Raw genomic sequence first — 16,461 nt, forward strand, 5'->3', positions numbered from 1 at the left:
GTTGTTATTATTTTAACATTTATTATGCTAAATCATCATCATATGTCTACTTGTCTTTCTCAAGACCACCTTAATCATTTTTTTAAATTTAATTAATTAATTAATTAATTTTTACATCTTTATTGGAGTATAATTTCTTTACAATGGTGTGTTAGTTTCTGCTTTATAACAAAGTGAATCACTTATACATATACATATGTTCCCATATCTCTTCCCTTTTGCGTCTCCCTCCCTCCCACCCTCCCTATCCTACCCCTCTAGGTGGTCACAAAGCACCGAGCTGATCTCCCTGTGCTATGCAGCTGCTTCCCACTAGCTATCTATTTTACGTTTGGTAGTGTATATATGTCCATGCCACTCTCTCGCTTTGTCACAGCTTACCCTTCCCCCTCCCCATATCCTCAAGTCCATTCTTTAGTAGGTCTGTGTCTTTATTCCTGTCTTACCCCTATGTTCTTCATGACATTTTTTTTTCTTAAATTTCATATATATGTGTTAGCATACGGTATTTGTCTTTCTCTTTCTGACTTACTTCACTCTCTATGACAGTCTCTAGGTCCATCCACCTCATTACAAATAGCTCAATTTCGTTTTTTTTATGGCTGAGTAATAGTCCATTGTTTATATGTGCCACATCTTCTTTATCCATTCATCCGATGATGGACACTTAGGTTGTTTCCATCTCCTGGCTATTGTAAATAGAGCTGCAATGAACATTTTGGTACATGACTCTTTGAATTATGGTTTTCTCAGGGTATATGCCCAGTAGTGGGATTGCTGGGTCATATGGTAGTTCTATTTGTAGTTTTTTAAGGAACCTCCATACTGTTCTCCATAGTGGCTGTACCAATTCACATTCCCACCAGCAGTGCAAGAGTGTTCCCTTTTCTCCACACCCTCTCCAGCATTTATTGTTTCTAGATTTCTTGATGATGGCCATTCTGACTGGTGTGAGATGATATCTCATTGTAGCTTTGATTTGCATTTCTCTAATGACTAATGATGCTGAGCATTCTTTCATGTGTTTGTTGGCAGTCTGTATATCTTCTTTAGAGAAATGTCTATTTAGGTTTTCTGCCCATTTTTGGATTGGGTTGTTTGTTTTTTTTGTTATTGAGCTGCATGAGCTGTTTGTAAATTTTGGAGATTAATCCTTTGTCAGTTGCTTCATTTGCAAATATTTTCTCCCATTCTGAGGGTTGTCTTTTGGTCTTGTTTATGGTTTCCTTTGCTGTGCAAAAACTTTGAAGTTTCATTAGGTCCCATTTGTTTATTTTTTTAATTTCCATTTCTCTAAGAGGTGGGTCAAAAAGGATCTTGCTGTGATTTATGTCATAGAGTGTTCTGCCTATGTTTTCCTCTAAGAGTTTGATAGTTTCTGGCCTTACATTTAGGTCTTTAATCCAGTTTGAGCTTATTTTTGTGTATGGTGTTAGGGAGTGATCTAATCTCATACTTTTACATGTCCCTGTCCAGTTTTCCCAGCACCACTTATTGAAGAGGCTGTCCTTTCTCCACTGTACATTCCTGCCTCCTTTATCAAAGATAAGGTGACCATATGTGCATGGGTTTATCTCTGGGCTTTCTATCCTGTTCCATTGATCTATCTTTCTGTTTTTGTGCCAGTACCATACTGTCTTGATTACTATAGCTTTGTAGTATAGTTTGAAGTCAGGGAGCCTGATTCCTCCAGCTTCGTTTTTCGTTCTCAAGATTGCTTTGGCTATCCGGGGTCTTTTGTGTTTCCATACAAATTGTGAAATTTTTTGTTCTAGTTCTGTGAAAAATGCCAGTGGTAGTTTGATAGGGATTGCATTGAATCTGTAGATTGCTTTGGGTAGTAGAGTCATTTTCACAATGTTGATTCTTCCAATCCAAGAACATGATATATCTCTCCATCTATTTGTATCATCTTTAATTTCTTTCATCAGTGTCTTATAATTTTATGCATACAGGTCTTTTGTCTCCTTAGGTGGGTTTATTCCTAGATATTTTATTCTTTTTGTTGCAGTGGTAAGTGGGAGTGTTTTCTTGATTTCACTTTCAGATTTTTCATCATTAGTGTATAGGAATGCCAGAGATTGCTGTGCATTAATTTTTTTTTTACATTATTGGTCTACTTTTTACTTAATTTCGTATACATTAGAATTGAGTACATGTTTCATAAATCACATCACATAAATGTTCATGGCGAGGAGCCTGTATGTCTCACTATTGTAGTTTCCAAATTGCCAAGCAGAGAACCTTGCAGACTTGTTGATATTGAGTAAGTGAATGAAGGAAGGAGGAGAGATGGTCAACTTTCAGAATCTTGGCTTTTCTTGCTACGTGTAGTTACATATGTGAAGTAATGGAGATATTTGAGATAATTATCTAAAACATAAATACTAATTGTTTCTCCTCCCAATTTTTTCCAGATATCTATGTTATTAAAGCAAAAAGTTGTTTCAACTCCAGTTTTTTTTTTTCCCATATCCCCTCCCTTTTGTGTCTCCCTCCCACCCTCCCTATCCCACCCCTCCAGGCGGTCACAAAGCACCGAGCTGATCTCCCTGTGCTATGCGGCTGCTTCCCACTAGCTATCTACCTTACATTTGGTAGTGTATATATGTCCATGCCGCTCTTTCGCTTTGTCACAGCTTACCCTTCCCCCTCCCCATATCCTCAAGTGCATTAATTTTGTATCTTGCTACTTTACCAAAATCATTGATTAGCTCTAATAGTTTTCTGGTAGCATCTTTAGGATTCTCTATGTATAGTATCATGTCATCTGCAAACAGTGACCACCTTAATCTTTGTACCTACGTGCTTGGCCTAGCACCTGACAGACAGTACATGCCGAATAGATTTTGTTGAATGGATGCATGATAAATAGGGCTTCTCTGCTGATGCAATCAGTGGGTAAAGCACAGGACAGATACCAATTTCAACACTGACATTCTGTGCTAACCTTGGGTCTGAACCAAAGGGCCTTTCAAACTTAGAACATGTCTGCCCTAGGACATCTCCCCAGAGAGCATAGCACAGAACCCCTAGGTTCAGATCACTCTGGACAACCAGAATCTCTGCAGCATGTTTATCATTCCCACGTTGCCCTCCCCACTTGTTTGTTTCCTTCTCCCCTCGTCCCTGAACATGAACTCAGGGAATGGAATCCCTCCCTAATACTTGTTTCAGCAAAATCTCCTCTGCTGGATCCTTTGGCTTTCAACCCCTAAAAGCTGAAGAGTGCAAGGCTTACTCCCAGCACCTTAACTATTTCCGTCTACATTCTTTCCCCACATGATCTCATCTGGTTTAATGGCTTTAAATACCATGTAAGTGCTGATGACTCCCAAACCTGTTATTCCAGCCGTAAATCTTCACTGACATCCAGACTTATATTTCAATTGTCTCCTTCATGTCTCTTCTCAGATCTCTAACAGGCATCTCAAACTTAACATAAACATAACAGAGTTTCCCCACATCTTCTCTCAGTCTTCCTCATCTGAGGAAGTAAATGGCTCCATAAAATTCTCCCGGTTGCTGATATAAAAAATGTAGGATTTGTCCTTGATTTCTTTCTCTCATCTTCATATCAAGCAAATTCTATTGGATCTGCCTTCAAAATATGCCAGCATTGTATGCCCATTCACCACCTCCCACGCTTCCACTTGAGGACAAGCCCTCTGCTTGTACTCGGTTTAATGAAGTAGCCTCTGACTGCTCTCTTCCACTCCTGCCTCTTTCAATTCCATTCTTTACATAATAGCACAGAGGATCTGTTTGAAAACATAAATTAGATTATCCTCCTCCTCTCTTTAAACCCCTCTAATGGTTTCAGTTACATTGGGATAATGTCCAAATTTCTTACCATAACCAACAAGACTTTCTTTCTTTTTTTTTTTTTTTGATGTGGACCATTTTTAAAGTCTTTACTGAATTTGTTACAATATTGCTTTTGTTTTATGTTTTTTGGCCTCGAGGCATGTGGGATCTTAGCTCCCTGACCAGGGATCAAACCCGTACCCCACTGTGCTGGAAGACGAATTCTTAACCAGTGGACTGCCAGGGAAATCCTCAACAAGACTTTCTTGATTTTGTCCTTTAAATAACAGGATGTTAAAGGTTGAAATTTCTACCAGGTGCAAGATTTAATAATATGAGATTTCAAACTGAGTTGCCAGTTCACAATATGCAGGTGTTCAAATGGACATAAACTTTTCATAACTCTTGAAACCCTTTGATAAAATAAAAGAGTTGAAACAGTAGAAGAGAGAGGATTTTGTGAGAAATAAATACTTAGAAAAAGCTACATTATGAGTCCCATTCCATATTCTACCAAGGAGGACTAGGAATGCCTCCCCCTCACCTCAAACCTGGTGGTGGTCGAGAGCTTCCATGGGGCCACTTGCAAAGCTTATAGGGTTATTTCTTCTGTTGGGAGGCACAGTGGACTAAGGTCTTTTTTCTGCCTGAGGGATTAAGAGAATGAGAGACAGACTGACTGGGTAATTTTGGGGGCAGAATCAGGAGAATGTGGCTACATTAGGATTGTGGAGGCAGGGTTAGGGGCTAGCTGTGGGCCACAAGGGAGAGAGCATGTGTGTGAGGGTGTCTTGAGATCTGACTAACGGGGCTGTCCAGTGGAGTGTGGAAACTCCAGCAGCAGCTATTTGGTGGTGAATGCCTAGGGACTGAGGAAGGAGTCCTGAGGGAGCACTCAAAATAGAAGTGCTTTTGCCCCATCACAGGGAACTGCAGAGAGAGGGCTCATTAGGGAACCTCCAGAGCCCTGAAAGTTCCCATGAGGAAGAGAGTCAGCATTAAACGTCTGCCAGGCCTGGGAAATGCAAAGCCAGATTACTTTGGTTGTAGTCCAGATAAGACCCTTCCTGCTCCTTTTCCAGTCTCCCTGTGCATCAGCCAATCTCAGAAGGGTTGAAGCTGCAGTTACCTAGTTTTCATGTACTGAACTGAAATGTCCAATTTCTGGTTTGAGGCTCTTTTGTGACTTGAAGTGATCTTGGAACAACTTGTTTGACAAGAGTGAAAAGTAAAGTCATATGACAAGCTGGAGTTCTTTATCTCTGGCTGGAGAAGTTTCCCTTGCTAAATAAATTTGGAAGAAAAAGTAAAAAGGAATGAATAAAATTATGGTTTAATAGTATTATAAGTACAGCCAGTTACACATGGCGAAGGCTCTACTTGCTCAGCCCCTTAAGCCGCGTTATACCCTGAGAAAGCCTTCCCCAGCCTGCAAGTCTAAAGTAGCAACATTTTTTTCTCCACCTGTTCCTCAGCAATTTTACTCTTGTTTTTTCTTCAAAGCACTGACTACAGTATGAAAGTACCTTGTTCAGGTGTTTGCTTATTATCAGTTATGTTCCCTTGGATTATAAGTTCCATAAAAGCAAGAATCCTTCCTCTTTGGCTCACTGCTATATCCCCACTGACTACAACAGGTGCCCTGTGTATATAAGTGCTCAATAAGTATTTTTTGAGTGAATGAATGAATGAGTAAAAACTGTGTAAGGAACATAGATCTAAGAGTGAGAAAAATGCGTATCTGCCCAACTTTAATGGGGTTTGTCTTTTTTTTTTTTTTTTTTTTTTTTTGCAGTACGCGGGCCTCTCACTGTCGTGGCCTCTCCTGTTGCCGAGCACAGGCTCCGGACGTGCAGGCTCAGTGGCTGTGGCTCACGGGCCCAGCCGCTCTGCGGCATGTGGGATCTTCCCAGACTGGGGCACGAACCCGTGTCCCCTGCATCGGCAGGTGGACTCTCAACCACTGTGCCACCAGGGAAGCCCTGATTCAATGTAATTTAACCCCATGTATAGGTTTGTGTAACCACAGTCAAGACACAAACCATTCCATCATCACAAAAGAACTCCCTTGTGCCGTGACTATGCATCTGTACCTGCCCCTCACCATACCCTTTGTGGTTTTTTTGTTTTGTTTTGTTTTTGTTTATGCTTCTTACTTTTATAATAGTGGCTTGTGCCACGCAGAGTTTTTTTATCCAAAACAGTTTTAGTAAATGTTGAGATTTTTGTCTCAGAAGGCATTCCTCACATTGATATCATAAAAAAACTGCCTTTTGGTTTCTTCTAGCACTTTTATGCTTTCATTTTTTAAATATTTGACTGCTATGGAATTTATTCTTATATAAATTATTATGTATAGATAAATTTTACTTTTTTTCCAGATTATTAGCTTGTTTCCCTAACACTATTTATTGATCTTTTTCTTTACTAATTTAAAATGCTACCTTTTATCATTACTAAATTCCTGTATTTATTGGTTTATTTCCAGACTTTCTATTATGTTTCACTGCCTTGGTGTCATCATGTGCCACTACCATGGCATTTTGACTATTTTAGGTTTATGATGTTTGAATAACTAGTACACTAGTCTTTCTTCATTAATCTTCTTTTTCAGAAATTTCTTGGCTATTATTTTAAAAATAATAGTGTCTGGTCTCAAACAAAAATTTCTTTTTTATTATATAAAGTTGATCCTGTTAAACATATAATTTACTATAAGGAGACATACACATCCACAATATTGAGTCTTCTATTCAAGAATATGGTATGCATTTCCATTTGTTCAAGATTTCTTTTATTACTTTCAGTAGTGTTTTAATTTTTTTAAATACAGATCTTCTACATTTTTTGTGATGTGAATTCCTAGGTATAGTTAACCCTTTATGCCTTAGTTTCCTGGTATATTAAATTTGGTAATAGTAAATGTCTTAGAATAACTGCAAAGATTGAAATGTGTAATCTATGTGCATGACATATAAGTAGTACTCACCATAACTTGTTAATAGTATTATAATAATGCATAGTTAATATTATTTTTTCAAATTATTTTCTGTATCTGAGTCAGTATGAAGAGAGTAGGGGAACCAGGGTGTGGCAAGGACTTTTCTAGCCACAAGGAAAGACCAGTTTTTTGTTTTCTTTCTCTGACTCTTGTTTTTTTCAGTTTTTTGAATTGCCAAACAGGGCAAATATACTAAGTGTGACTGAGATAAAGAAAAACCACTTGTGGTGGCTAAGAAATCATTGAGAAGGAAGTCTGATGCTAAGGAAGGATATTGGAAGTTCACTAGAGGGTGTGACTGAGAGAATAATTTACCTAAGTAGCATTTTGACATCAGCTGAGGGAAGTGAAAAAAGCTAGGAGTTGTTTTTTGTTTTGTTTTTTCCTTTGAAGGAATAAAGGGGAAAAGATGAAATTATGATAGGAATAATAAGAGTGTTACTAAACATTATGTAGCTATTATCTTTAAACTAAATTCTATATTGTATTTTGTAAGGTTGCTATGTTAGGCTGTTATATTGAAGAAAGAAATGAAAAGACTAAGAAAATGTATTAGAAATCAGATTAGATCAATGGGAAATCAGGTTGACTGATGGACACTGGACCACATGCTCTCTTTGGACTGTATTTTTTAATGGTAAGTCCAATTCTGTACCATCAGGGAAGCTTATCTAAAACCCCCATCTTATCAATCAGTGGCAAATATCACAGCTGTCTAGTAAAGGTTTTATAAAACACATTTTCTAAAATTTAAAAACACGTTAATGCAAACCAATACATAAATCGGGACGTGTTAACCTTTTGTGGGGGCCACCGATTGTTTGAGAATGTATTCAGTTAGCAAATATTTTGTGAGTGCTTACATGTAGACAACGCCCTGAGCTGGGGATAAAGTAGTATCACAAACAAAACTTCTACCGCCATGGAATTTACAGCCTTGTGGGGAGTCAGGAATAGAGTGTCTAGTCATACAAGTGAGCGTGTCGTTACAAACTGGGACATGTGTGAGGACGGGAAAGCGTAACAGGAGGACGAGGCAGAGAGCTGGGGTGGGGGAGGGCCACTAGCAGAAGGACTTCCTCAGGAAGTGATAAAAATTGGATGAGACACCACTTTAGCACACAATTCCAGGGGGGTCATAGACCCAAAACCTGTCAGTGAGCTCCAGGCTAATAACCCCTGTTCTCCAGTGGTGTTCCTGGTCTCGATTGTGTGAAGCAGAGAATGCTGTAGGGGAGATTTTGTTCTGGGTAGAAGAGATTGGATTTGTGCCTGAGCAGCAGGGAGGTTCTGCAGTCAGGGAGCCTCTGTCACGCGAATTCCCAGGTGTGTTCAGATCCATGTTGCGTCACACCTATTTGCTCCCTCCCTTGTCTCTAAGTGATTGTAAAATGCTCTCCTAATCTAGTTCCCACCTTGGACCCTGAGTTTTGTCTCCTGGGCTTCATGCACTGATGTATTCTCCATTAAAAAAATAAATTTGAAGGCTTTCCCAGGCTAGTGCCTTGGTGAGACTCAGACTCATTTTGTGAACCTGTATTAGAAATGCAAACTCCAAATCCCTCCCGACAGGGGTGGGACCTATCTAACCAGGGTGTTGCTGCTCGAGATGTGACATAAGACAGAAAAACAGGGTCATTATCAGAGCTAACATTTAAAGAAAACACCAAGTAAGCTCTGCTTATTTTTGCTTGGTCTTCAGATGTTACTCAGATGGCATGGTTATCTTCTCAGTTAAAAAAAAGGAAAATAGAAGGTGCTTTATAGTTATACTCTCTGTTCAGTTCTCAATTTCAAGATATGATCATTCATTTTTACTTCTAACATTTCCCTGTATTCTAAATAACTTCTGGTCTATATCCACTAGCTTCCCAATTCTTGGTCTTTCAACCTTACCTTAAACTCTGCCTGGTCTATGAAGTTTGCCCTAATTAGAGGAAGTTGAATTATAAATCGTTGATTCCCTTACTCCCACTAGTGAAGCATGAAATAGAGAGTTTTTTGGACTAAAAGAAGAAAAAAGTTAGTCCTATTTATTTTTGTCTCAATTAGTCTAACAGTCCTGGTGGAGAAGAAGAGGATAACTTGTAGAACGTCATATATTAGATGTGCTGTTTCCCACATCAAAAACTGTGCTATCTTGCTATTGCCTCTAATGCAAATTCCATGGCCTTGTTTTCAAAGCCCTACTATGCACAGCACCCCCACTTTCCAGCCTTACCTCCTCTGCAGGACTCCTCAAAATGAAATCTTTGCTCTAACCAAACTGGTTTGCTCACTCTTTCCCAGACAGACCTTGGTGTTTTTTATCTCCTCACCTGGCTTACGTCATTCCCCCATGAGCCAAGAATAAACCTCTCTCTCTCTACTCCCTCATCTATCCAAGTTCTACCATTTTCTATGGCCATTTTAATTATTCCTTCCCCTTCAATTCCTTTGCAAACCACCCAGTTTTTTCCCCTTCATGGGGGAATTCTGTGAATCCCATGGGCTTTTAATTTCTATCTCATATTTGGCAATTAACCAAATGTTGCCTAATTGTACTTTTCCGTTGCTGGATTATGTTACAATTTCTTTTTTGGTATTTATCTCTTATCTTTCCAAGTAATCCCCGGGTTATGGGGAAGGACCTCATATTAGACTCGGGGTGTGTCTCTTGCAGCACCTGGCATGGTGTATTGAACACAGTGGAGCTTGATACAAATGTGTTTACTGATTGATATTTCTTTCCAAGTCCTGCATTTTGTCCAGGGCACCATGATGCTCTCAACACTAGGAGGGAGATATGATGATAACTGTGGTGATGAAAGGAGTCGGGGTGAGCACAGAAGAGAGGTTCATTAAATGTGCTGTTTGACTGATTGACTAGATGGTGAAGTTGACATTTAGGACAGTGATGAAAGTGGTTGTGGGAATTATTCTGATGTTTACTCAGTCAACAAATATTTAACGTTTCTGGTTGGTGTAAACTGCTTTTGAATTTCGGTGGAAACAAGCAGAGTTACAAAGAAGATTCCAGAGCTTAAGTCATTATTTGTCGATACCTTCAAAAACAAAGAGTACATCTTTCACACACACATGTACTTGTGTGTATACAGTTGCACAAACACTTTATCCCTTAGTACAAGCTTCTTTGTTCTCAGGGGAAGCCCTCCTATTTCTGTTTCTGAGTTCTTCTGTATTTCTCTGTTTCTACAACTGAATTCCTACCCAGCATTCAGCTCAAGGCACCAGCAACACAACTACACTAGAGTCCACCAGGACACCCTAGTGTGTGTGACATCCGCACAGGCAACATGATTCAGCACATGGTGCCCACAGCTGGGCAGGCACACGGTGCTTGCCGTCTCCACTACAAAATTAGCCATGCCCACAAGCCAAGAGACCACTGTCAGCCTCGGGCTGACTGCTACCATGTAGTGCAGGGGGTCACCCACCATATAATGGTCATAGGCCATTGCTATCAGCAGCGGGAGCTTAGTCCCCTCCAGAGCCGGGGAGAAGAGCTGGGCCCCACATTGAGTAAAGGAGATGGTCTTCTTCTCCAGGAGGAAGTGCACCAGCATCTGGGGAACCCCACTGGAGGTGTAGCAGGTGTCCAATATGGAGAGGTTGCCGAGGAAGAAGTACATGGGCGGGTGGAGGCGGGCGTCCAGCCTGAGCAGGAGGATGATGAGCCCTTTGCCCAGCAGGATCAGCAGATAGGTGGCCCCAAACAGGACAGAGTTCAGCCTGGTTCTGCCTGTCCCTGGGGAGGCCCGTGAGGACAGACTCAGTCACCCAGGTCAGGGTATCCCTCCTCATGGAGCAGGTGGGTCAGGCTGCAGGAGGAGATGCTGGGTTAGAGAGGCCAGAATCAGAATCAGAATTCACAGTCTGGGTTTGAACAAAGGACTTTAAGTAGGACTGCAAGTACTTGCATTTTTCCTCCATTAGACTCTGAGCTTCTTGAAGTCAGGGACCTTTTCTGATTTTTCTTTTTATACAAAGATTTCTAACAAATGTTTCACAATAAAAACATTTTGTTGGGTAAATGAATAGAAAGAGTTTAAAGTAGTGTCTTGAGGATTATTATCTGATCCCAAGAGGTAGGACTTGTATTCTGAAACTCCCCCCTTGTCCTTATTACTCATGCTGGAGCAGGTGGTTTTCCTGCTTCTCCCATTATCCAGGCTGGGTCAGTGACAGAGAAAAAATCCCTCATTTGGTTCTCAGTGTGCTGATTAATCAGGCTTCATCCTAGGATGATAAGATCAAGGCATCATTGTAGAACATTATACCAACTATAATTATGTCCCAGCTTCTTGTGATTTTGCTATTTCCTTGGTGAAATGCTGGCATTTTTTTTGAATGCTAAACTAAGTGATTAATGTAAGATGAATGCGCACATCACTTACTTGCAATGACAACGTTTGGAAACTGACGGTGCCCAGTGATGAAGTCAGTAAGGGAGTGCCTCTGAAACCCTTGGAGCTGTTATGTGTAAATCTTTCTGTCATAGCAAAGACATGTTTGCCCTTGAAACACCTCCCTATTTACTTTGCTTGTCTTTAGCCTCTGTCAAAGGATAAAGATGTCTTTTTTTTTCCTTAGTAAAAAGGTACTAAGCAATTTTATAGTCTTTATTTCTCTTTTAATAACAAGACCCTCTAGTCCCATTTCAATGTTCACCTTATGTGTCTTTACAACACGTCGGGAGAAGGTAGTGCTATTGGCTAGTATGAGAGTAAGTAGAGACCACAGAGACACATAGAAGAGTCTGACTGCTGGGAAAGCCCTTTTGGATGTCCATTAGGGAAAGTTTGAGAAGGAAGGAAAAAACTCCAGGTTAAAGGGTTTGCCTACGAAAATCCCACAGGACCCAAGGTGGAAACCAGAGCAGTGCTTTCCACACTGGCTACATGTTAGAATCACCTGGGGTGCTTTGAAAACTCCAGAAGCCCAGACCACACTCCAGAGTAATTAAATCAGAATCTCAGGAGGGTGAAACCCAGACATTAGTACGTTAGTAACTTTTAATATTTCCTGGTAACGAAAATGTAAAACTTTAATTACAAGTTTGAGAATCACTGCTTTAGAGGGAACTTTTAACTTTATTTTTGAAAACTTAAGATGTAGGATTTTTGAGAGAGGAATATGTTTAGAGATAAAACCCGTAGAGTTTGTGAGGAGGAAAAATCTTTGACCTAAACTTGTCATTCTTTGTTTGAAAAAGTTGAGGCCAAATCCCACTGAATAGTGAAAAAGTGATCCTGGATTTCTTGCCGTTTGTGTGCTGGGTCTCCCCTTAGCTTTAGCCTTCTGAGGTCTGGTCCAAAACAAATGTTTTAGAATATCTTAGATCCAGGGAAGAACTAGTTAGTATCAAATGAGACAATGTGTGAGAAAGCCCTTCATAACTTCAGAGCATTATCTAAATAGAGAAGATTTGTACTAAAGATATGAGAGATGGGTCACAGAATCCAATGAAATGGAAATGAAAACAATTCAACCCAAGTCTTTCTAACAGGGTTTGAAGATAGGGCTGTGGTTGGATGCGGGTGAAGAGGGCAGAGCAGCTGAATGCTATCCTCTGTCTTTCCTAGCTAGCTGGAACTTACCAACTTTCTTCTTTCAGTCCTTTTGTGGCCGGAAGGTGTCACTGTAGAAAATGCCCAAAATAGAAACTGGCTTTGGCACAATACCCAGCTGAGTTTCTGAACCCTGCACCTGGGATGGGAGCCCCTGGCTTTCCACAGAGCCTATTTCTTTTGTCAGTGCAATAAGTAACCAAGCTATAGTCCCCGAATGTGGCTCATGAGTGCCAAAAACGGCAACTGAAATTCTCATCATTGAAGAGAATAAAATGCAAAGTGAGAGTCACAGAAAAGAATGTAGGCTGGAAGGAAATTCTAGGATCACCATTTCAACCTCATCATTTTACAAATGAGGAAACTGAGACTCAGAAAGCAGAAGTGGTTTGCTCAAGATCATTCTGCCAGTTGGAAGCAAAGCTGGAACTGAATCTGAAATCTGAGGACCACAATCCCCATGTTCTTCTTGCTACATCACATCATGTTACCACTTGGAGCACGAAGAGTGTATCACAGCGGCTGGTGGGGAGCAGCATCCCCGCAGAATGAAAAGTAGCACAGGTGTGATTTATGGGGGGAGGGGAATGTCAGAAAAGGTGTGGTGTTTGGATCCCGCTCCTGGGGAGCCAGGTGGAAACTTTGAACTGCCACAATGTAATGCAGGGAAACAGGCTGAAGAGTAGTTTGGACAGATCAGTGGTCCAGTTCGTCAAGTACCAGCTGACCTCTTTCCATTTTATCTGTAAAACGGAAACATCCACCCCCTGGTGTAATGGGGGGATAGAGCCCACATACCTTGACTCTTAACTTATTCTGAAGGCAGGAGGTGGAACTGGAAAACCCCCTCCACTAAGCCCAGCTCTTTCACTCCCCTTTTCTGATTTCTAGCAAACAAACTGCTTGAAGGGTAGAGAGGGTATTTTTTCTTTTTATTGTGCCCTTTCTAGTTCTAACAGAGACTGGCATATAGAGCTGGTGGACTGAATGAACGAGTGAACATCATATCGAGGAGTGGTTTCTTTAAAATTCATCCTCTCATCTAGGAGCTCAGTGTAGAACCTTATTACTGATGTTTTCACAGTCTGCTCTGTGATACCGGCTCAAGAATGACTCTATCGGAAGGGTCTTTTGAGGGACCAAACAGTTGTTTCCTCCTGATTAGTAAGTGCCCTTTAAATACATTGAGTCTCTCTTTAAAGAGGCAAGGGCCAAGAAAAATTTATAAATTTTAAAGTCAAACAATGGGATAAGTAGGAAAATATTTTGGACATTTCCCCCCTCTTTTCTAACCTACAACCTAATGAACTGATGTCTTCTTTGGATAAACTAGATGTATGCACTACTGCTGCAGACAATACAATCTAAATTTTATTTTATATATAAAAGATATGTTTTAATTATTAGGATTAGAAGGTGTCAATAGATTATTGTCCCAACTACATCATAATTTAATGAAGGATTATAGCTCAACAAGTATAGAACCAACATCAGTTGACCCCTTCCAACTTTTAACTGGTTTTATCAAACCTCATACACAAAGTTTGTTCATTCAACTACTTGATGAGCATTTCTGTAGCCAGGTTATGTTAGAAGGTGTACTAGAATACCACACTCCTCAAAGCTGGATGTTCCATAGACATGTGATGAGGGTAAAGGAAAAGACATCAAAGTATAAGCACTGTCGGTTTGTTCTCTCTCACTAAGGAGGAAGAACTCCTGAGGTTTCTTTGCTGTAGAAATCACAGACACTGGGTAAAGGGCGGGCAAATGCCTAAGTGTGGAGGCTTTGGTTGGGGGAGAGAACTCTGAGAAGGAATAGAGAAAGGAAAAGGTAATCTGTTGATTTGAGGGGAGAAATTAATAGTCTAAAAATGAGAAGTCTAAAAATGAGAGTTAAAATATGTTTCTCAGGGGATGGAGCTGAGTGCCTCAGATGGGAGTTGGAGCAGTAGGGGAAAGGACCAGGGAGGGGATTAAGCGAAGGATGGAGGCTGGTGGTCATGGTCCTAGCGGGAGAGGGAGGCAGGAAGGCACTGAGGGAGTGAGTGGAAGGGAGGGAAGGGAAGGGAGGTCTTCAATAAAATTAAAAACAGAAGTTTTGCTGGACATTTCTCCAAAGAAGATATACAGATGGCCAACACACACATGAAAAGGTGCTCCACCTCATTAGTCATTAGGGACGTGCAAATTAAAAACACAATAACATACCACTTCCTACCCACTGGGATGGCTACAATCAAAGAATCAGAACGTAAGTGTTGTCGAGGAAGTAGAGAAATTGGAGCCCTCATTCATTGCTAGTGGGAATGTAAAACAGTTCAGCCATGGTGGAGAACAGTTTGGCATTTCCTTAAAAAGTTAGGCGTAGAGTTACCGTATGACCCAGCAGTTCCACTCCAGGGTATGTACCCAAAAGAATTAAAGACAGGTTTTCAAACAAAAACTTGTACATGAAAGTTTATAGCAGTACTATTCACAATAGCGCAAAGTTGGAAACAACCCAAATATCCATCACCTGATGAATGGATCAACAAAATGTGGTTATTTCCCTACAAGGGAACATTATTCAGCCATAAAAAGGAATGAAGCCCTGTTACATGCAACAATATGGATGGACCTCAAAAACATTATGCTAAATGAAAGAAGCCAGACACAAAAGATCACATATCGTACGATTCCATTTATATGAAATACCCAGAACAGGCAAATCCATAAAGACAGAGTGCAGGCTAGTGGCTCTAAGGGCCTGGGAGGGGGGATGAATGGGGAGTGAGTGCTTAAAGGGTATGAGGTGCGCTTCGGGGGCGATGAAAATGTTATGGAACTAGATAGGCATGAGGTTCCGCAACATTGTGAATATACTAAGTGCCACTGAATTGCACATTGTAAATGTTTAAAATCGTGAATTGTATGTGATGTGAATTTTACCTCAATTTAAAAAAAAGTTTTGCTAGGAGTTTTCAAAGATACTTCATTTTCTCTTCCTCAACCTTTTGACATTTTCTCAACAGACTGATTAAGTTTGAATTGTTCTCAATTTATATTTTGTATATTTGCTTGTGGGTAAGACAAACCAGAAATCTGTAATATTTAGGTAAGAGATGCTTCATTCTGATTTTTAAAAGTTGTTTTAAACATTTTTCTGGATAAAATATCATTGCCTCACTTTATTCTCACTTTACGTTCTACGATGTTTAGAGTTCAATCATTAACTGTGGGTTAGACGAGTAGAGTGGAATGATCCCTAACAGGGAGTTGTAATTCTTTCTTCTTGAAGTAGCTTGGCTTATCTCTAAGGTACGTGGCACCATTCTTAGTCAAGCATGTGTTCTGAATACATCCTTCAGTTTTCATAAGAGCATATCCTTAGACCTGATTATGTAGAAAGATATTTGTTTGAGGTTATGAACATTTCACTTTTTGGCCAGCCACTTGCCACCCACTGCAAGTCTGAAAGGGAAATGAGCAGAGTGATATCCACGTGATTCACACTGTGTCCAGTCCTGCTCGTCAAGGATGTGGGGATTATTACTATGACTTTGGCTCCAAGTCCCCATGTGAATACCCCACCCTGCTGAGCTGAGCTGGACCACGTGTGATCACGTGATGACCTTTGTACCTCTGGCCTAAGACCTGTTGGATCCCATGGGCACGGTGAATCTTGTAACTTACAGCTTGTCCCCTCTTTTTTTCACTGATTTCAGAAAAGCTTAGGCATATCGTTGTAGAATTTAGGAAATAGACTTTCTTGGCATAAATTTTGTGTACTGCTCAAGCTTCTGATGTAGTCTTCCTTTCTAATTCATATGCGCCAGTATATCTTTCTTTTTCCATTTAATTTTCTGTAGGCTGTATGTATTTCTAAGTTGTTGTAATTCACATTTTTTAAACTAAGTCAGGAACCAAAAATTGTGCCCAGAGATAAAATTCCATTTCTCTATTATTTCAAAAGATAGTATGGATTGTGGCCTCTCTCACCTGCTTGCTTACACACACGTGCACACCCATGCCCACACATGCACATGCACACGATATGTGGAGGGCACGCTCCAGTGCCCACCGTCTTCAGAGTGAGGCCCT

General features: G+C 40.4%; 1 pseudogene; it reads right to left on the reverse strand.

Moving 5' to 3' along the window:
* Positions 1–10,050: 10,050 nt before the first annotated feature.
* LOC132495829 (olfactory receptor 2F2-like) lies at positions 10,051–10,612 on the reverse strand (annotated as a pseudogene).
* Between the last annotated feature and the right edge of the window lie 5,849 nt (positions 10,613–16,461).

The sequence above is a fragment of the Mesoplodon densirostris genome, chromosome 9 (assembly GCF_025265405.1).
Source record: "Mesoplodon densirostris isolate mMesDen1 chromosome 9, mMesDen1 primary haplotype, whole genome shotgun sequence".
NCBI classification, from domain to species: Eukaryota; Metazoa; Chordata; class Mammalia; order Artiodactyla; family Ziphiidae; genus Mesoplodon; species Mesoplodon densirostris.